The sequence below is a fragment of the Oryx dammah genome, unplaced genomic scaffold (assembly GCF_014754425.2).
Source record: "Oryx dammah isolate SB20612 unplaced genomic scaffold, SCBI_Odam_1.1 HiC_scaffold_18, whole genome shotgun sequence".
In the NCBI taxonomy this organism is placed as follows: domain Eukaryota; kingdom Metazoa; phylum Chordata; class Mammalia; order Artiodactyla; family Bovidae; genus Oryx; species Oryx dammah.
The window spans coordinates 85,411,064-85,434,495 of record NW_024070202.1 but is presented as its reverse complement, the minus strand read 5'-3'; the positions used below and the strand labels follow the sequence as shown (position 1 = coordinate 85,434,495).

General features: G+C 39.6%; 1 protein-coding gene and 1 non-coding gene across 2 annotated transcripts in view; one reads left to right on the top strand and one right to left on the bottom strand.

The window, feature by feature from the left end:
- KCND2 (potassium voltage-gated channel subfamily D member 2) overlaps positions 1-23,432 on the bottom strand; it is a 561,234-nt gene that overhangs the window by 42,601 nt on the left and 495,201 nt on the right. The window lies entirely within an intron of this gene.
- Positions 6,621-6,693, top strand: TRNAS-GGA. Its single transcript has one exon. It is a non-coding gene; the product is annotated as a tRNA-Ser (tRNA).

The window sequence follows — 23,432 nt, the reverse complement described above, 5'->3', positions numbered from 1 at the left end:
GAGATAAGAAGGCCTTCTTAAATGAACAATGCGAAGAAATAGAGGAAAACAATAGAATGGGAAAGATTAGAGATCTCCTCAAGAAAACTGGAGATATCAAGGGACCATTTCATGCAAGGGTGAGCATGATAAAGGATAGAAACAGTAAGGACCTATCAGAAGCAGAACAGATTAAGAAGAGGTGGCAAGAATACATAGAACAATACAAAAAAGGTCTTATTGACCCAGATAACCACAATGGTGTTGCCACTCACCTAGAGCCAGACAATCCAGTGTGTGAAGTCAAGTGGGCCTTAGAAAGCACTGCCATGAACAAAACTAGTGGAGATAATGGAATTCTAGTTGAGCTGTTTCAAATCCTAAATGATGATACTGTTAAAGTGCTGCATTCAATATGTCAGTAAATTTGGAAAATTCAGCAGTGGCCACAGGACTGGAAAAGGTCAGTTCTCATTTCAGTCCCAAAGAAAGGCAATGCCAAAGAATGTTCAAACTACCACAAAATTGAAGTCATTTCACATACTATTAATAGAAAGTAAGTAAGTAAGTGTTAGTTGCTCAGTCGTGCCCAACTCTTTGTGGCCCCATGGACTGCAGCCCACCAGGCTCCTCTGTCCATGAGATTTTCCAGGCAAGGATACTGGAGTGGGTTGCCATTTCATTCTCCAGGGGATCTTCGCAAACCAGGGGTTGAACCCGGGTTTCCTGCACTGCAGGCAGATTCTTTACCAACTGAGCTACAAGGAAAGCCCAATAGAAAGGTTATGCTCAAAGTCCTTCAAGCTAGACTTTAGCAATATGTGAATTGAGAACTTCCAGATGTATAAGCTGAGTTTAGAAAAAGCAGAAGAACCAGAGATAAAACTTCAGATATCCACTGGATCATAAAGAAAGCAAGGGAATTCCAGAAAAAAACATCTACTTCTGCTTCATTGACTACGCTAAAGCCTCTGACTGTCTGGGTCACAAGACTCTGTGGAAAATTCTTAAAGAGATGGGAATACCAGACCACCTTACCTGTCACTTGAGAAACCAGTATGCAGGTCAAGAAGCAACAGTTAGACATGGAACAACGGACTGATTCAAAACTGGAAAAGGGGTACAGAAAAGGTTGTATATTGTCATCCTGCTTATTTAACTTATATGCAGAGAACATCATGAGAAATGCCAGGGTGGATGAAGCACAAGCTGGAATGAAGATTGCTAGGAGAAATATCAATCTCAGATATACAGATAATACCACTGTAATGGCAGAAAGTGAAGAGCAACTAAAGAGCCTCTTGAAGGTGAAAGAAGAGAGTGAAAAAGTTGGCTTAAAACTCAACATTCAAAAAACGAAGATCATGGCATCTGGTCCCATCACTTCATGGCTAAGAGACTGGAAAAAAGTGGAAACAATGACAGATTTTGTTTTCTTGCTCTCCAAAATCACTGTGGATGGTGACTGCAGCCATGAAATTAAAGACACTTGTTCTTTGGAAGGAAAGCTATGACAAACCTAGATAATGTATTTAAAAGTAGAGACATCACTTTGCTGAAGAGAGTCCATATAGTCAAACCTGGTGGTTTACCCAGTAATTATGTACGGATGTCAGAGTTGGACCACAAAGAAGGCTGAGCACAGAAGAATTGATGCTTTCAAATTGTGGTGTTGGAGAAGACTCTTTAGAGTCTCTTGGACTGCAAGGAAGGGAAATCAACCCTGAATATTCATTGGAAGGACTGATGCTGAATCTCCAATACCTTGGCCACCTGATGTGAAGAGCTGACTCACTGGAAAAGACCATGATGCTGGGAAAGATTGAAGGCAAAAGGGGAAAGAGGCGGCAGAAGATGAGATGGTTAGGTAGCATCATTGACTCAGTGGACATGAGTCTGAGCAAATTCCAGGAGACAGTGAAGAACAGAGGAGCCTGTTGTGCTGCAGTCCCTTGGTTGCAAAGAGTCAGACGCGACTTAGCATCTGAACAACAACAAACCAAAGAGTAAGTGCTTTTAATCTCAGTCCTTTTAACGTCCATGCTGACAAAATGTAGAGCAAAAAGCCTTGGTTCTGCCTGATCACATCAACTTTTAATCATTTCAGTTGGGAGGAAGCACCTGAGACATCAGCTGTCAACTCTGGAGCATAAGCACTCAGGCTTCTTAATTTTCCTTAATCTTATTTAGAGTCTTTGTTACACAATCAGCTCTTTTACCGTCCACTTTAGCTTATATGTTTTTATCTTTTGTCTCTTGTGTTGTCTGAGTAAGGCCCGAGAGTAAATAAAAGTAGTTGTGCTCCTAACTTTAAATAGAGATCTTGGTGATCCTTCATATTAAAATAAACCAAAATAACAAATGAACTCATTCTGAAAAATCTGTTATGAACTCCTTTTGCCCAGAAACTAAATCCTTAAATATGAGAACCAGAATATTCTCTTAGTTGAATCTGAACAAAACTTGTATAAAACACGAAAACCATTTAAAATTGTTTACTTATTCCTAAGGAAATCCAGGGCAGTCGTGTCAAATCCTCAGTGACAAGAAAGGCTACTTTCTTATGTAATTTAATTTAGGGAATCCTACTGGGTCCCTGCTGGTGGCATGACCCTCTCCATGGCCTATCTGGTTCTAGTTGTTTTCATAAGAAAATATAATTTCTTTCAGTATGGGCCTTTGGTGCTTCTTAAATTAAGTTTGGACAAGAATATCTTTCTAGCTAATAGACATTGAACTGTTTTAGGCTTTCTGGAAAAGTATATGCAAGTCATTTAAATCCAATGTTAAATTCATTGCTTAACATATACTGACCTTCAGTTTTACTGAATAAATAATAAATGTTACAGAACATGTGGAATATAAACTTAGAGATCTAAATGTACATATGCACTCTATTGATGAAATCAGTATTTTGAATCTATTATCAAATGCTAAAATCAGTATCTTTGGTGAAAAGATACGATATCTCTTAAAGTGAAAGTGAAAAGTGAAAGTGAAGTCGCTCAGTCATGTCTGACTCTTTGCAACCCCATGGACTGTAGCCTACCAGACTCCTCCATCCACGGAATTTTCTAGGAAAGAGTACTGGAGTGGGTTGCCATTTTCTTCTCCAGGGGATCTTCCCAACCCAGGGATTGAACCTTAGATGACTGATAGTGAATCATTTTTATATAAGCATTGAATGTGATATACCATATATAAAATGTATATAAATATAATATTTAATCTAGATTTTATATTTCTGTGTCATATATATGAACTAGAAAAATGTTTAGTACAAAATGTTCTAATTGTGGTATAGTTTAAGGAAATATGGGCTTCCCTGATAGCTCAATTGGTAAAGAATCTGCCTGCAATGCAGGAGACCCTGGTTCGATTCCTGGGTTGGGAAGATGCACTGGAGAAGGGATAGGCTACCCACTCCAGTATTCTTGGGCTTCCCTTGTTGTTCAGCTGGTAAAGAATCCGCCTGTAATGCGGGAGACCTGGGTTGGGTCCCTGGGTTGGGAAGATCCCCTGGAGAAGGGAAAGGCTACCCACTTCAGTACTCTGGCCTGGAGAATTCCATGGACAGTGTAATCTATGGGGTTGCAAAGAGTCTGACGCGACTGAGTGACTTTGTTTCACTTTAAGGAAATATTCCATTTATTTATATCTTCAGAAAAGTAGTGGCAGAAAAGCAGAAAGTATGTGAGAAACAGTGTAGACAGATAAAAAACTTACCTAAGAACATAGTTAACTGATTAATGTAAATTACAAACTCAGACTGAGAGGGGACAAGTGTACAATATCTCCAGTTTTGTGAAAGCATATAGATATTATCATTGCCATATCGCTTGCTTTAGAGAGTGCAGTAAGAATACATCAGGTGAGAATGCATGTTTTGCCAGACCTGAGTGCAAATTCTACTGCTGCCATGTAGCCTGTGTGTGAATTAACCTCAGTGAGACTAAATTTTCTCATCTGTCAAACAGAGCTAAAAACCTCAGTTTGTTAATTTTCTTGATACAGTCTGAGTACCAATCTTAGCATGGCTGCTTAAGCCAAGACAGTCACAAGTTATGATGGTAAATAAGAAAACTTGTTGTTTGGAGCACTTGCCTTCAGAACTGAGATTCATGTCAGGAGACACTGGAGGCAAAATGCAAAATCAACTCAGGTTAAAAGGACTGAGATGATAATTAACTTTGTTTATCATTGTCTCTCTTTTCAAAAGGACTGAAGTGTACAATGCCCTCCTGGCTAAAATATTTGCAATTGCATTATTGTATAATTTAACTTTTATTCAACTTTAATAATGAGACAGAGGAGAAAATATTGCTGCACTAAATTACCTGCTCCCTGCTCAGATTTGAATATTTAATAGCTCAGTCAATGGCAAAGCAATTATAAATGTCTGCAAATAAAAATAATTCCTTATTCCTGGTGTGCAAACATATGCATGTGCTTTCCTTATCAGTTACAATAGAAGTTTGAAAAGAGGCTTAGGAAATATTTGTCATTCTTCCTTGTCCTCATAGTATATTGAAATTAGAGATCTTTATTATAATGATTCATTACTGTGAATCTGGAGTGTGATTAAAGCGCCATCAGGTAAGCAGCAAAACACAGTAGACACACAGAGCGCACAGGGCCAGATTCACAGGTGTGTGACCTTGTGTGTGCCCAAGGTCATGTGCTCACAAAGGCCTGCTGCTGGGTTTAATGTTCTGCTGCTGCTGTCTTGAAATTCTTATTAATTCCATCTGAGATTGTGTTTTGTAAGTGCAATCCTGTGGGATGCTGGAGCACACGCAAGAGCAGAGGAGCTGCACACAGCCTGGGAGTCAGCTGTTCTTGCTGCTCTATTTGCATATAACACGTCCCATGGGCATAGGCTCCTGGGGGATCCACACACACTCTGTGGGAGTTCAGCAAGACAGAGCAAGTACATCTTGCTCTGAGTGTTACATCCCTGCCTGAGGAAGTAGGGGTGCTCACAGCCCTGCAAAGTCACGCTTTCCTCTTGAACCAGAATGTGGTTCTAATATAGAAAGAAGAAATGGCATCCTAAGAAACATGAACAAGCAAAGAACCTCCACCACATCCCTTTTTACTCCTGTTCTTTTCCTCCTTCGCTGACCACTTATGCTGAAAATAATGAGAAGGAAAGGGGAAAGGGCAATCTGGAGCAACCCAAAGCTTTTCCCTCAGGGCTCCCTCACTCATCAGCAAGCTAGGTAGACACTATGGGTATAATGAGAACATAATCATGAAGGTACATAAAAACAACTGAGTTAATTTTGTTTAGCATCTCCACTATTCTTATAAAATGAAAATACGCATATGTGTTTGAATAATGAAATATGAACTATGTAATTTTGCTGTTTCTGCATATAAGGGGGAATATTCACATTTGCATTTCACACTGATATTGCCCAGTGTAAAGATGAAAAATAAAATTCATGGTAGTAATTTAAAGTTGTAAATTTTCTTTATTTAGAATCACAATAAGTAGCAAAGGATTACAAGTGAAGATAAACTATGGAAGAAGGGACAAAGCTTTGCATTTTAATGCTTTTAAGGGACTTTTTCCCTTGCTTTTTGAACAGAGGCTCAAATTTTTATTCTGCACTCAGTTCTGCAAACTATGTAGCCTAGCTGGCATGAGCAGGGTATAACAGTGGTTAATTTCAAAGGTTTTGAAGTCACCCAGAGCTTGATTTAAATCATGTTCTGCCACTTGGATATGGCCTCACTTTTCTAAGTTCTAGTTTTCTCATAATTTAATTATTTAATTAACCTTTATTGAGCTTATTTAATTAACCTATATTTATTGAACATACTGTGCTTCTGTGAGGCACACAAGTGACTTTCTTTACCCTCACGGGACTTACATGGTAGAGAGGAAGACAGAAATTAAACTGATAAAAAATAAGTGCATAATTACACATTCTGATAAGGGCTATGAAGAAAGATGAAGATATTTTGAAAAAGAAAATTGGCGAGGGTATTGCTGCTGCTGCTGCTAAGTTGCTTCAGTCGTGGCTGACTCTGTTGGACCCCATAGACGGCAGCTCACCAGGCTCCCCCATCCCTGGGATTCTGCAGGCAAGAACACTGGAGTGGGTTGCCATTTCCTTCTCCAACGCATGAAAGTGAAAAGTGAAAGTGAAGTCATTCAGTCGTGTCCAACTCTTTGTGACCCCATGGACTGCAGCCTACCAGGCTCCTCTGTCCATGGGATTTTCCAGGCAAGAGTACTGGAGAGGGGTGCCATTGCCTTCTCCAGAGGGTATTGAGACCCAATTTATTTTAGGTAGTAAGTACTTAAGTTGAGACATGAGGAGGAGATAATTGGGAAAAGAATTGATCAAGGGAAGAAATGAAAATACCTCTCTCATAAGGCACTTATGAAGACTGTCTGATACACATAAAAACATCAGGACAGTCCTGGTAATAGTCCACAGTGAACCCATGAGAGCTTTATCATTATTAGAAGGCTGACACTAGCCTGTCTAAAAGTTGATTTTTTTTTTGCCTTATCCCCATTATCCATTCATATTAGGCAGTATGTGTGTAAACATTTTTCTAGAAAGTTCATTAATATAGCCGCTCATCTAATGATATTTAGCTGAATTTTAAGTTTGGAATGGGCTTCCCTGGTGGCTCAGAGGTTAAAGCGTCTGCCTGGAATGCAGGAGACCCGGGTTCAATCCCTGGGTCAGGAAGATCCCCTGGAGAAGGAAATGGCACCCCACTCCAGTACTCTTGCCTGGAGAATCCCATGGAGGGAGGAGCCTGGTAGGCTACAGTCCATGGGGGTCGCAAAGAGTCGGACACAACTGAACGACTTCACTTTCACTTTAAGTACGGAATAGGATTCCATTTTGTTCATTCTGTCTTCGTGTCCAAGCTCTTTCTTATACATGCATATCAGTTTCTAATGAATTTACTTGGGAGGCTGTATTTCATGGTCTGAATCTATATGCTGTTGGACTCGGTTTTGTTTCATTATAATTGTGATAGCACACTTCCCTTTGGGCATAAGAGCATTTCAATGAAAGAATGCTAGTGAAGGTCTCTCCTTCCTGTCTTTAGTTTTCTTTTACTTGTCATTGATTTTAGCAACTGTTATGAAAATGAAAAAAAAAAAGTGTCTTTCTTCTCTTTGAGTTGTCACTTTTGTCTCTCCCTTTCTGCCAATCATGGAATTATCATCTCCCATATGCCTCTTTTATTCGAAAACAGGCTCTTCCCTGTCGCCTTCCCTGGTGGAATCCCAGATCTGAGGTCAACTTAGCTAGCTTCATGCCAAAGCAGAAACATCTGGGAAAGGCTGGCAAGTGTAGAACGGTCCCCGGGCAAAATCCTATGATGGGGAAGGTGGTCTTTGCTGTCACTGTGCCCCTCATCACTAGCTCTCTTACCGCTTCCTCCCTTGATCATCCAGAGCCCTCAGGCTGATGGAAACGTATCCTGTTTTAGCCTGCCTTGTCCCTCAGCAGCATCCTTGGTGCTTGACAACCCTTTGCTCACCCCCACCAAAGGCAAATGAACTTCAGGGCTCTGGGAAGGGGCCTACCAATGTGTCCACAGTGTCAAGTATATATTTGTTTAAATTTATAGAGTCAATTATTGTATTTCTATAGACTAGTGCTGCTATCTCTTTCTACTTCTACTTTCCTGCCTTCATATTTCCTCTGTGGTCAGAGAGTGTTGGAGCATTTTAGGATATGACTAAAGGATTAAATTGGATATACATTTAATTTGAGTTTAGTGGGCTACATTTCTGGGATTCATAGCCACTCCCATGAATAGTTACTATTGTCATAGCTGTCTTGGTGTAGGGATTATTTCCAGGAATACACCTACCACCCTCTGCGTCAATCATCCGGTACCTCACCCACAGGTACAAGGCTAGAATCTTTATCAATATAGAAATATGTTCTGCATTCTGGGAACAGAAATAGGTGTGTTTCTCCTAGACTAGCCAGAACTAGTCTAAGGAAAATTCTGTCAATCATCGAATGTGTAAACTAAGAAGCGAAAGATTCAGTTCCCATTAATGCAAAGTGAAAGACAAGTTCTCTCCTGCTGGGGATAGAATTGATAATGCAGGGTACATTGCTTCATACACTTTTAATAGGAATCTTAAAGTAGAATTGTACTCAGCTACACTTCTGGAAAGACAGAATTCTTGCCTTTTTAGGAAACAAGCCTGTAATAGTACTATAAGCAATAAATATGTTTTATGCATAAGTGTCCTAAAAATCCTAAATAATGATGCTGTTAAAGTGCTGCACTCAATATGCCAGCAAATTTGGAACACTCAGCAGTGGCCACAGGACTGGAAAAGGTTAGTTTTCATTCCAATCCCAAGGAAATATAATGCCAAAGAATGTTCAAACTACCACACAATTGCACTCATCTCACATGCTGGTAAAGTAATTCTCAAAATTCTCTAAGTCAGGCTTCAACAGTACATGAACCATGAACATCCAGATTTCAAGCTGGATTTAGAAAAGGCAGAGGAACCACAGATAAAATCGCCAACATCTGTTGGATCATCCAAAAAGCAAGAGAATTCTAGAAAAACATCTATTTCTGCTTTACTGACTATGCCAAAGCCTTGGACTGTGTGGATCACAACAAACTGTGGACAATTAAAGAGATGGGAATACCAGACCACCGGATCTGCCTCCTGAGAAATCTCTATGCAGGTCAGGAAACAACAGTTAGAACTGGACATGGAACAACAGACTGGTTCCAAATTGGGAAAGGAGTACATCAAGGCTGTATATTGTCACCCTGCTTATTTAACTTATATCCAAGGTACATCATGCGAAATGCCAGCCTGGATGAAACACAAACTGGAATCAAGATTGCTGGGAGAAATATCACTAACCTCAAATACGCAGATGACACCACACTTACGGCAGGAAGCGAAGAACCTGAGAGCCTCTTGATGAAAGTGAGAGGAGAGTGAAAAAGTTGTCTTAAAACTCAACATTCAGAAAACGAAGATCATGGCATCTGGTCCCATCACTTAATGGCAAACATATGGGGAAACAATGAGAGACTTTACTTTGGGGGGCTCCAAAATCACTGCAGATGGTGACTGCAGCCATAAAATTAAAAGATACTTGCTCCTTGGAGGAAAAGCTATGACTAACCTAGATAGCATATTAAAAAGCAGAGACTTTACTTTGCCAACAAAGGTCCGTCTAGTCAAAGCTACCTTTTTTCCAATAGTCATGTATGGTTGTGAGAGTTGGACTACAAAGAAAGCTTAGCGCAGAAGAATTGATGCTTTTGAACTGTGCTGTTGGAGAAGACTCTTGAGAGTCCCTTGGACTGCAAGGAGATCCAACCAGTCCATCCTAAAGGAAATCAGTCCTGAATATACATTGGAAGGACTGATGCTAAAGGTGAAACTCCAATACTTTGGCCACCTGATGTGAAAAACTGACTCATTTGAAAAGACCCTGATGCTAAGGAAGATTGAAGATGGGAGGAGAAGGGGTCGACGGAGGATGAGATGGTTGGATGGCATCACTGACTCGATGGACATGAGTTTCAGTAAGCTCTGGGAGTTGGTGATGGACAGGGAGGCCTGTCCTGCCGTGTGCTGTAGTCCATGGGGTCACAGAGTCGAACATGACCGAGTGACTGAACTGAACTGATGCGTAAATGTGTGTGTGTTAGTCGCTCAATAGTGTCCGACTCTTTGCGAACCCATGTACCATAGCCCACCAGCCTCCTCTGTTCATGGGATTCTCCAGGCAAGAATACTGGCGTGGGTAACAATTCCCTTCTCCAGGGGATCTTCCTGACCCAGGGATCAAACCCAGGTCTCCCGCATTGCAGACAGATTCTTTACCATCTGGGCCACCAGGGAAGCCTTTTATGCATACCACCTATCAATGAAATAAAGCCTAACTTTGATCACCCATGCTGCTGCTGCTGCTAAGTTGCTTCAGTTGTGTCCGAGTCTGTGTGACCCCATAGACGGCAGCCCAGTAGGCTCCCCTATCCCTGGGATTTTCCAGGGAAGAGTACTGGAGTGGGTTGCCATTGCCTTCTTTGTTGATCATCCATGCTGTAGCAAAAACTAAATTCTGTTTATATTCTCTCTGTAGAAAATACTACAGGGACTTCTCTGGTAGTCCAGTGGTTAAGTCTTTATACTTCCAATATGGCAGGCATGGGTTCAAACCCTGGTTGAGGAACTAAAATCCCACACACCATGCCCTGAGGCATGGCTAAGAAAAAGAGAAAATACTACAAATACTATATTAAGCAAGGAGGTGTGCAGTAAGTATGCAACCTAAAAATATGGGGGAAAATATTAACAGATGTGTGTTAAAAGATTAATTCATAGATATGTTTTCTGGATTTTGTAATATTTATGTTATTTTTCGACTTTCTTAAAGTGTATAATTTGCTATACCTTCATAATTCTAAACAAATATTTTTCTATGAAATTTTTCATTCGTTTTGCACGTTTGCCTTAAAATGGTCCTCAGAATTACCTGCTTCAGGATCTCCCCCAAACCATATCCATCCTCACTTCAACTGTATACATCTTATTAGAAAATTAATGTTATGGTGACTAGCATTTAATGTTACCCTTAGTTTTATGATGGAGTACTAGCCTCTACTACATCCCCATTCCAAAGGGTCTTCTTACACTCCATAGAACGAACTGTGAACTGCACACCACCACCTACTGTTTTTACATTCTGTTCCACAGCTGGAAGTGAAATACAGGTTATTCAATAAGGAAACTTTTATGGGGATAAAGGACTTCCCAGGTGGTATAGTGGTAAAGAATCTGCCTACTAATGTGGAAGACACAAGAGATGCAGGTTTGATCCTCGGGTGGGGAAGATTCCCTGGAGTAGAAAATGGCAACCCACTCCAGTATTCTTGCCTGGAAAAGTCCATGGACAAAGGAGCCCCGAGGGCTACAGTCCATGGGGTCACAAAGAGTCAGACATGACTGAGCACACACATACTCACATACATACATGGGGATAAAAGAGACAGAAGAGGGCTCCAAGGAGCTGTGGATACTAAGGCTGGAAAGGGTAAAAAAAAGAAGAGAGATATTGAACAGAAGGGGAAAAATCATGTGAGCAGAGATAAAGAAGGGCAGAGAGTAAGACCTTTATTTCTTTTCAGTCTTCCATTCCAAGATACTCCACCTTAAGATCCATGGTTCTCTCTGAAAAATCCTAACACTCCTGCTTCACATCTTTCATTTATTGGGACTTGAGTGGCTTCTTGTTTCCTGGTAGATAAAAAAGTCCTAAAAAAATCATCCTTCTCAATGAATTTGCATTTTACTGGAGGACTCTGGAAACTAATAGATGTGATTAATTGAATTGCCACCACAGTTATTGAATGGGCTTCCCTGGTGGCTCAGCTGGTAAGGAATCTGCCTGCAATGTGGTTCAATCCCTGGGTTGGGAAGATCCCTGGAGAAAGGAATGTCTACTCACTCCAGTATTCTGGCCTAGAGAATTCCATGGATTGTACAGAATTCCATGGACTATATAATACTGTAAATTATTGAATAGTGACATCATTTCTAATGTTCACAACATCCCCAGCAGGTAGCTATCATCCACATTTTAAAAGGGATAAAATAGCCTAGAGTTGATAACTTGCTAAGATCATGTAACTGGGAAGCAAAGCTGGGCTGGACCTCAGCTTTGCTGACTTCAAACTAACCTCTATCTGTTATACTGCACTACCTACCAGTGTCTAAAGTCAAAGGAATTAATTTCTGCTGGTGGAATTTTGTGTGCTTTTGAACACATGACGTTTGGATGTTAGAAGCCATAGAGATTGTATAATTCAATCCCTGATTTTTACATTAACGTCACTGATTTCTTACAAGCGGTACAGCTCAAAGTTCCTAAATAAGTGTTGAAGCAGAGCCTAGTTTCCTTCTGTTAAATTTTACCTATTCTGATAGTGTACAAGAATCCCAGTCATAGCTCAGTACTGTTTTTCCTTGAATAAAAACTATTGTGTATGCTAAGCTGCTGCAGTTGTGTCTGACTCTTTGCAACCTCATGGACTGAAGCCCACCAGCTCCTCTGCCCATTGGACTCTCCAGGCAAAAATACTGGACTGGGTTGCCATTTCCTCCTCCAGGAGATCTTCCCAACCCAGGGTGGAACCCATGTCTTTTATGTCTCTTGCATTGGCAGGCAGGCTCTTTACCACTCGGGGCACTATCTACCTCCGGTAAATTCACATCTAATATTTTACAGTTTTATTCCAAAAGAAAATATCAATAGGCAGTCTTAAAGAAATTTAAATATTTAAATTCCTTTAAAAAGTGTCTTAAATTTTACTCCACATGTTTATTCATTTTAAAGGGTTTACTCTTTATGTCATTTAGATTATTTAAAAACTGGAAAATGAGAGTAATACTTGCTCTCAATAGCACTTGCTGTGTTTTACATATATTATTTCTAATCCATGCATAGTGTAGTATGATATACACAGGGACAATAAAACTTAGATAAATTAGGTAACTTACATGTGGTCACTAAGTGATAAGGGGCAAAATAGTATTTAACACAGATCTTGGTTGACTACAAATAGCAAATACTCTATGAATTTTGTTGAAGTTTATATATATATAAGATCCAAAATGTGGGCATTTAAACAAAATGGCTTGTGTTATTCCCTTATCATTTTGTGCTTCTTTTCTTACTATCTGTGAAATGATTATGGCTTGCCCTTGAAATCAACGACCTGGTCAACAGCTTTTAAATATTCCTTGAACAGAAACCTTGGTAAATAAATACTCAAGACTGAATTTTCTCATTGAGCAGGAATAGCCTTTGAAGAAGAGATACATTATTAGAAAAATAACACACCTGACCAGGGCTTTAAGATTTAAGAATCACTTCTGCATTTCAAGCTGAAGTTAGTTCAAGGATTTATAAGATATAGGTAAGCCTTTAGGAAAAAGATCATCTTGGGAATTCTATCATCCTGAATAATGCATCATCCAAAAAGAAACCAGAATTTATTATGAAATTCTGATATTTTAGAAGTGCCTTTTTCTAAAAATTGCTACTTGGATATGTTATGGTTGATTACACTTGATATTGATTTTTGTTCTTCTCAAATAAACAGATAGAGGTTATGAAAGGTAATATTCCTTACCTAGACTTTTTCATTCAGGACTCTATTAGAAGGAAAGTAGACAGGACTGGATAGTATTTGGCCAACAGCCTTTATTATGTGAGATGAAATGAATATAAATTTAGCACAGTGCCTGGCATATAGTAAAAACTCAATAAGTGTATTGCTATTTTTATTATTGGCTACAGAAAGATGCCAGGGAAATCATCAAAGATGTGGATGACTCCCCAAAATGCACATAGTATTTTGTAAAAAGTTTCATAGACAAGTGTACTAGGCTAGTGGTGAAATAAAGCGACTTTGTGTAGCCACAGGTGGGATTTCTGGGAAGTGGTTTGCTCCTGGCTTTTCGCCATCCATGTCAGAGCCCTTGGCGATTACTGTGCAAGTTCGATCTGACCTGCTGACACCACAGTGCGACCACTGCCACCTGCAATGTATCAGCACTTTTCTGGCTGCAGGTCCCATGTACCTCTAACAAATATCCAATTTCTCACTCTGAGGATGCACTTTCTTTTCTCTTTCTTGAACTTAGGGCCCCATTTAGGTTCTAGAGCTGTGTGATAACTGTCCTTCTGAATGTTACAGTCCATGAGCAGGCTCAGGTCATTTTTCAGTTGTAGCTATCTGAAAAAAAATTGGCAGCCAAATATTCTGTCAACATAGCCACATTGTTCCAAATGATTTTAACTGTTAAAAGTGGAAAAAAAAAAAAAAGAGTTCAATATTCAGCTAGGCAATTCCCTCCAGTACTCTTGCCTAGAAAATTACATGGATGGAGGAGCCTGGTGGGCTACAGTCCATGGGGTCACAAAGAGCTGGACACGACTGAGTGACTTCACGAGGGATCACAACCTTTGAAAGGGAGTTTGCCAAGGTCCTGAATATCACCATCTGGATGCTGATGGCTAAATGCTGACTCCTGTCATGCAGTAGTAAGAATGGAAGAACACTTACCTTGGATAATTCCTGAAGGAAGCTGCTGATGAGCAGTGCATGCTTAGACGCTCAGTCGTGTCCCACTTTTTGTGACCCCATGTACTGTAGCCCGCCAGGCTCCTCTGTCCATGGAATTCTCCAGGCAAGAATACTGGAGTGGGTTGCCCTTTCCGTCTCCATATGTGCAGCAGAGGCAGCTATCACTGAATGGGCAGTTGATAGCAGTGATAGTTGTATCCAGCTCACGTTCCAGTGAAAATTTCAGATGTTTTTTACATGTCCAAATGCTTTTTGTTTTATAGCAGCCATTCCAGAGTTTCTCAAAAATGCCAACTTAGGCCCCTAATCATTGGACCAATTAGTACATTGAAATTTGCCATTCCATGTTTGAGACCAAGTTTTCCATTCTTTTCATGGATATATTAGAATTAACTGAGCTAAGACAGAGAAAAATCACAAAGTGGACTACCAAAACTTTCCAGGCAATTGACTTAGGAATATGAGCTCTCTGTTAGAACATGACCTATTCGCTATCCTGATTTCTACCCTAAACTCTTCTGGAGCCTACTTTGCTTCTCATCTCATTGCCTGCTGGGCAGGGAGGGAGGTTTTGGAAGCTTCACTGTGGGTAGAATAGTATGGCAGAGATTTCTATAGAGCCAATATAGCTAATCACTAATAGAACTAGTACCCTTTTATTTATTTATTTTTATTGAAGTATAGTTTATGGGCTTCCCAGGCGATGCTAGTGGTAAAGAACCTGTCTGCCAATGCAGGAGACATAAGAGATGCGGGTTTGATTGCTGGGTCAGGAAGATTCCCTGGAGGAGAGCATGGCAACCACTCCAGTAATCTTGCCTGGAGAATCCCCATGAACAGAGGAGCCTGGCAGGCTATAATCCATAGGTTGCAAAGAGTCAGAAATGACTGAATCAACTTAGCACGCGTGCACGTACGCAGAGTTGATTTACAATGTTGTGTTTGTTTCTACGTAAAGCAAAGTGACTCTGATTTATGTTTTATTTCTTGATACCGAATATAGTTCCCTCAACTTCTTGTTTATCTATTTTATATACAGTAGTTTGTATCCGATAACCCCAAACTCCTAATTTACACCTCCACTTGTTGTTTTTCCCTTTGGTAAATGTAAATTTATTCTCTGTGTCTGTGACCCTGTTTCTGTTTCTGAAATAAGGTCATTTGTATCATATTTTAGATTCCACCTATAAATGATATCATATATTTGTCTCTCTTTCTGACTAACTTCCTGTAGTATGATAATCTCTAAACTCACCCATGTTGCTGCAAGTGACATTATTTCATTCTTTTTTTTAATGGCTGAGTAGTATTTCACTCTATATATGTACCATATCATTTTTTTTTTTATCCATTCATCTGCCCATGGATATTTAGGTTGCTTCCATGTCTTGGTTATTATAAATAGTGTTGCTATGAAAAGTGAGATGCATGTATCTTTTTGAACTAGACTTTTCTTTGGTTATATGCCCAAGAGTGGAATTGCTGGATCACATGCCAACTCTATTTTTAGTTTGTTAAAACATAGTCACATCAATTTATATACCCACCAACAATGTAGGAGGGCAGGACCCTAATTTTTTTTGCTATGCATTACAGTCTTTCAACTAGGTAATAATTCAGCTAGGTTTTACCACGCGACCAAGTTCTGAGCAGTGAAATAAATGCAGATATGTTAGAAAGAACTTTAGGGGAACTTTCCTTAAAGAGGAAAGGAAATATCTTTATTTTTCCCCTTTCTACCTTCTACTGCCCAGAATATAAATGTAATAGATGGAACTCTAGCAGCCTTCTTTGGCTGTGAGGATAAGAACACATCGTAAGGATGGGGGAGCAGTAATCGAGAAGGAGACTGTCTCTAGATTTTGTGGAGTCTTTATCAGCCTTCTACATCCTTCTTTTATTCCTTTATGTAAAGGTCAAAAATACTTCTATCTTGTTTAAGTTGCATGCTTATTTGTTGTCTTGATACATAACATAACAGATGTTACCTGAATTTTTTTTAACTTTTATTAAATATTGTCTTTTCCTTTATGACTCTGCAGAACCATGCATTTTTGCATTCAGTAAACATTTAATGAAAATGGACCTTTTCCAGTCCTGTGGCCACTGCTGAGTTTTCCAAATTTGCTGGCATATTGAGTGCAGCACTTTCACAGCATCATCTTTCAGGATTTGAAATAGCTCCACTGGAATTCCATCACCTCCACTAACTTTGTTTGTAGTGATGCTTTCTAAGGCCCACTTGACTTCACATTCCAGGATGTCTGGCTCTAGATGAGTGATCACACCATTGTGATTATCTGGGTCGTGAAGATCTTTTTTGTACAGTTCTTCTGTGTATTCTTGCCACCTCTTCTTAATATCTTCTGCTTCTGTTAGGTTCATACCATTTCTGTCCTTTATCGAGCCCATCTTTGCATGAAATGTTCCCTTGGTATCTCTAATTTTCTTGAAGAGATCTCTAGTCTTTTCCATTCTGTTGTTTTCCTCTATTTCTTTGCATTGATCACTGAAGAAGGCTTTCTTATCTCTTCTTGCTATTCTTTGGAACTCTGCATTCAGATGCTTATATCTTTCCTTTTCTCCTTTGCTTTCTGCCTCTCTTCTTTTCACAGCTATTTGTAAGTCCTCCCCAGACAGCCATTTTGCTTTTTTGCATTTCTTTTCCATGGGGATGGTCTTGATCCCTGTCTCCTGTACGATGTCACGAGCCTCATTCCATAGTTCATCAGGCACTCTGTCTATCAGATCTAGGCCCTTAAATCTGTTTCTCACTTCCACTTATAATCATGAGGGATTTGATTTAGGTCATACCTGAATGGTCTAGCGGTTTTCCCTACTTTCTTCAATCTAAGTCTGAATTTGGTAATAAGGAGTTCATGATCTGAGCCACAGTCAGCTCCTGGTCTTTTGTTGACTATATAGAGCTTCTCCATCTTTGGCCGAAAAGAATATAATCAGTCTGATTTCGGTGTTGACCATCTGGTGATGTCCATGTGTAGAATCTTCTCTTGTGTTGTTGGAAGAGGGTGTTTGCTATGACCAGTGCATTTTCTTGGCAAAACTCTATTAGTCTTTCCCCTGCTTCATTCCGCATTCCAAGGCCAAATTTGCCTGAACTTCCTGACGTTCAAGCTGATTTTAGAAAAGGCAGAAGAACCAGAGATCAAATTGCCAACATCCGCTGGATCATGGAAAAAGCACGAGAGTTCCAGAAAAACATCTATTTCTGCTTTATTGACTATGCTAAAGCCTTTGACTGTGTGGATCACAACTGTGGAAAATTCTGAAAGAGATGGAAATACCAGAACACCTGACCTGCCTCTTGAGAAATCTGTATGCAGGTCAGGAAGCAACAGTTAGAACTGGATATGGAACAACAGACTGGTCCCAAATAGGAAAGGGAGTACGTCAAGGCTGTATATTGTCACCCTGTTTATTTAACTTCTATGCAGAGTACATCATGAGAAACGCTGGGCTGGAAGAAACACAAGCTGGAATCAAGATTTCCGGGAGAAGTATCAATAACATCAGATATGCAGATGACACCACCCTTATGGCAGAAGTGAAGAGGAACTAAAAAGCCTCTTGATGAAAGTGAAAGTGGAGAGTGAAAAAATTGGCTTAAAGCTCAACATTCAGAAAAGGAAGATCATGGCATCCGGTCCCATCACTTCATGGGAAATAGATGGGGAAACAGTGGAAACAGTGTCAGACTTTATTTGTTTGGGCTCCAAAATCACTGCAGATGGTGATTGCAGCCATGAAATTAAAAGACGCCTACTCCTTGGAAGAAAAGTTATGAGCAACTTAGACAGCATATTCAAAAGCAGAGACATTACTTTGCCAACAAAGGTCCATCTAGTCAAGGCTATGGTTTTTCCTGTGGTCATGTATGGATGTGAGAGTTGAACTGTGAAGAAGGCTGAGCGCCAAAGAATTAATGCTTTTGAACTGTGGTGTTGGAGAAGACTCTTGAGAGTCCCTCGGACTGCAAGGAGATCCAACCAGTCCATTCTGAAGGAGATCAGCCCTGGGATTTCTTTGGAAGGAATGATGCTAAAGCTGAAACTCCAGTACTTTGGCCACCTCATGCGAAGTGTTGACTCATTGGAAAAGACTCTGATGCTGGGAGGGATTGGGGACAGGAGGAGAACGGGATGACAGAGGATGAGATGGCTGGATGGCATCACTGACTCGATGCATGAGTCTGAATGAACTCCGGGAGTTGGTGATGGACAGGGAGGCCTGGCGTGCTGTGATTCATGGGGTCGCAAAGAGTTGGACACGACTGAGCCCCTGAACTGAACAGAAACATTTAATAAAGCAAATTAGCTTAACCATCCTAAGATAGTTTTGTGCTACATATACAGAACTGAAAATATTGATTTGTTTGATTCATTGAGGACCTTGCCAGTCTAATTAAAATTGTTGTCAACTTTGGAAAATTAATTTTTGTTTTTTTTTAAGTGCTTAAAAGTTTGCATGTTGACAGGGACCATTATGGGGTAATTACGATCTATATCATGGTTGTAAGATCATATCAAAATGGAATATTGACTTCAAACAAAAAAACTAAGACGTCGCCTGTTCATCATGCCATAATTACATTGATGGCCATAAATAAACACGTGACTTTGTCAGTTGAACAGGCTGTCACTCTGCTGTCCCACTGCTTCCACACGGCATGATGCTTCCTAGTGGGAAAGAGTCACTATGGGTACAGATAATCTTGAGTGTTCTTTTTAAAGGAAAGTGTTCTTTTCTGAAGTGTAGTTAGCCTGATAGAAATTAGCTGTGTGAAGCTTCTCCCTTTCTACTGGCTCATTATTTGCAGTAAATACACATAATGGAAAAACAAAACAAAACACACCATTTCTCACCACTCAGTATCCATCTACTTTACTGTCGTTTCCTTTAGCGATAAACTTCATGAAAGATTAGTGTAAACTCACTCTTTATCCTCACTTTGACGAGACTTTCCTAACATAAATTTTCTGGACCAACCTTTGGCATTTGCCTCTCTTTTTATCATCATCCTGGGAAGCACTTTTAACTCTCAGCTTCTGTGGGAGTTCTGGTCCTGAATCTCCCAATTTAGTAGCCACCCCTTATTCTCATTCGCTGTGTCTTTTCTCTCCCACCATGCTTGAAATGTTGTTTTTCTTAGGATTCTATCTTGAGTTTCCTTCTCTGTCACTGCACATGCTACCTATTTTCTGATAACTCATAATTGTACATTCTATTTCCTGAAGTTTAGAGTTGTATTTCTGTAATCATGAAAAAAATCTACAAATCTAAGACTCAGCTCACCCACCTAAATGTCAAGCTGTTGCCTTCACCTCTCCCTCCACCAGTGTTTTCTCTTTTGGGTGACGACATTCTTGTTTTCCTATCCCTCTTTACCTTGAAAAACTCATTCATCCTTTAAGACTGATTTCAAGTTTCATTGCTGCCTGGAAATAGTTCTCACCTTACTGGGGGATTTTCCTTCTTCTGCACTGCTGTTCTTTGCCTCTATAGGGTTGGGACGATTCACTGGAGGGGGGAAATGGCAACCCACTCCAGTATTCTTGCCTGAAAAACCCCATGGACAGAGGAGTCCAGAGGGCTACAGTCCATGGGGTCACAAAGAATTGGATACAACCAAGTGACTAAACATACACACACACAGAGGATAGGACTACAGAAGAATGATAGTAGTGTTTTCCTGTGTCTCTCTCTTTTGAACCCAAAACACAACTGTTTTCTTGGTGAGGAGGGAGAAATACATGCCAGATTCCAATACCAAATTCCTTTCATAGAGTAACTGTGATTAGAAACCTAGCCCACTTATTGGGTCTGACATTTGGACTTATTCTAAAGTTAGCCAATTAATCTACAGCCTGGTACCAGTAGGTACTCACTAAATATTTGTTGAATGATTTTCTGCATGAATGACTTCATCCATTATTTCAAGCTGAGATAGCATGTGGACTAGTTCATAACTTATGGCAGTCATGAATAGCTGACATTTACTGAGGGCATGCCAGGCACTGTTACTTACGGTTTTATATGTATAATCTCATTTAATCCTCATAACAACCTTATAAGGTAGATGATGATGACAATTATCATTTAACAAATTGGGAAACTGAGTCACAGAAGTGAAGGTGAAAGTGAAGTCGCTCAGTCGTGTCCGACTCTTTGCGACCCCATGGACCATAGCCTACCAGGCTTCTCCGTCCATGGGATTCTCCAGGCAAAAATACTGGAGTGGGTTACCATTTCCTTCTCCAGGGGATCTTCCCGACCCAGGGATCGAACCCGGGTCTCCCACATTGGAGACAGACGCTTTAACCTCTGAGCCACCAGGTCATAGAGAGGTTTAGGAAATTGTCTAGGATATCATCACTTGTTGTCCTTCAGTCCCTGAGTTGTGTCTGACTCTTTGCATTCTCCTGGACTGCAGCACGCGAGGCTCCTCTGTCCTCCACTATCTCTTGGAGATTGCTCAGATTTATGTCCATTGAGTCGGTGATGCTATCTAACCATCTCATCCTCTGCTGCCTCCTTCTCCTTCTCCTTCTGTCTTCAGTCTTTCCCAGCATCAGGGTCTTTTCCAGTGAGTCAGATCTTTGCAGCAGGTGGCCAAAATAATGGAACTTCAACTTCAGCATAGATCCCTCCAACGAATATTCAGGGTTGATTTTCTTTAGGATTGATTGGTTTGATCTCCCTGGAGTCCAAGGGACTCTCAATAATCTTCTCCAGCACCACAATTCAAAAGCATCAGTTCTTTGGTGTTCAGCCTGCTTTATGATCCAACTTACACATCCATACATGACTACTGGAAAAACTACATCTTTGACTCTACGGACCTTTGTCGGCAAAGTGATGTCTCTGCTTTTTAATATGCTGTCTAGGTTTGTCATAGCTCTCTTTCCAAGGAGCAAGTATTTTTTAATTTCACAGCTGCAGTCACCATCTGCAGTGATTTTGAAGCCCAAGAAAAATCTGTCACTGCTTCCACTAGCAGGCAGTAGGCCTGAAACTTAAGTCCAGCAGGATGGTGTAGCTGGAGCCTGCATGCTCTCAAGTAACCTGCAATAGTTGCTCTGTGATAAACAAACTGATTCTAAATATATTTTTAAAGTCAATTTACATAGACAGATATTCTTCCCTAAAATATGAGGGTTGTGGGTAACCTAAATAATTACTCCTTGATGTGCTTTCAGAGTGTAAATATAGTGATATTTAAAAACCCACAGCTACAACTGGATGGACTATAAGCAAAAGCTCTTTATTATTTTATAAAATGTCCAGTAATTTTATTTGAGAGCAGTTGATACATGATGCTGAAAATATTTCATCAGTCTCAGGCCCTGCTGACTATATTTTACTGTTTAGTGGCAGGCTACTTCCACTTTAACTATATTTCACAGCTTTGTTGATCATTGTTCTTACCATTAGCCTGTCATTAGCCTCTCAGCTTGTACTTTTCATTCTCTTGCAATTGGTCTACAGGGATAAATCTGTTGCTTCCTTACTCTTTTGCATTTTACATGCTCTCACGTTTTTATGAAATCTCTCTAAAGGATAATCTGTATATCACTGCATGTATGACTTACATATTAGAGTCTATAGGAAAAATTTATACTATGCAAAAGCTGTTAAAACCTGTTTAGCATATAAGACTAGGGACTCTTCATTATGAGCTATCTCTGTGCTCTTTTAGAATATCCTGGAGCTCTTTGCAGCTTCTGAAACAAATAATTATAATAAAAATTCCTCTCACACAGAGATAAATCTAAAGGGGGATTATTTTATTCATCTAGATGGAAAAATTATTAATTTTTAGAGGCTGGCATTCTCCAAATCAACACAGGAAAGATGCTTAGTTAAGTAATACAAAAATTATTGGGTGCAGTATAAAAAGTTTTCCTCTGATTGCCTCGTGGTAATCTGAAAGGAGATTTGAAAGGAGGAAACACATAAACTATATCTGTAATTAGAATGCAAACTCACTCATTTATCAGCACTTAGGGAAGATTTATCCCCTCAATACTCTCTCGCCCTATGTGAAAATAACACTCCCCCTGAATCAGCAGTTCAAGGCTCTACAAAACAGAATATGCTCAACATTTAAAAAAGGGACAATGTCAATATTTGCAAATGAATATAAATGTATTTTTCAAATATTTAAGTAATTATATTTGCTTGAGAATCTAGAAGTATTTCACTTACGGATCAAGCAAGACAATTTAAAGTTTCAGTTCAGTTCACAGTTTTGTAACATGACCAACTTTAATATGGAAAAATGACCCAGGAGTCACTATGTACTTCCATTAAAGTATAACATGTTGGGTGGGGTCTTTGTCGGCCGCTCCTAATTAGCAATGAGAATGATTAAACTTGGTCCTGGAACCCTTAATAAAATTATAATTTATCCTTCAGCCTAGCCAAAAGTTTTTCTGCTGAGGAAAAAAATATATATATAGTGAAATGATTTCCTGTTACTCATTCAGTTCTAACCAAGAATGTCTGCAACCCATATGGAAAACAGCATCATATTGGGTTGTCTAGGAAAGATAAAACCAGATTTTTCTAAAGATAAATTACAGTTTGAGTTAGCTAGCTTTATGAAATAGAAATGTTGCTTGGGCTAATGACATTTCTGGCTGGTTGCCTTGTTTGATGCCCCCAAAAGTGGTTTCCACTGAGACTATTAAGTAAGAGGATTGATATGATATGAGACTCCAGTCAGTGGTACTTTTTGTACAAGGATTAGTTGACTCTTTGATTTACTTTGGCATTTCATTTTACACCTCTTTTTGAAATCAACTTATGGCCTTGTGGTCAATCAACTTCCATTTATAAACTAGTAAACTTCTACCTTGAAATACTTTATATGTATTTTGATCTCAAATGTTATCAAAAATAAATAAAGAGTTTTAAATGCAGAGCTCCATGAATAAGCCTAAGAAGATGAAATCTCCATTTTCACTGTTCTTATCACTATCATCAACAAATGTATTTGTTAGGTTCACACATGTACATGGCACTTTCTGTTTTTTCTTCATTATAGTTTCACTTGAAGATATACACACTTGGTGATTATTAAAAAAAATGCTAATTCAGATAGTTTCATCAATAAACAGTATAGGGGAAATCAGATATTTCATGCAAGAGAATGAAATGAGACCCCTATCTTATACCACTCACAAAAACTGACACAAAATGAATTCAGAACTCAAATGTAAGGCCTGAAACCATAAAACTCCTAGGAAAAAACATAGGCAAAAGCCTCCTTGACGTGGGTCTTGACAGTAACTTCTTGG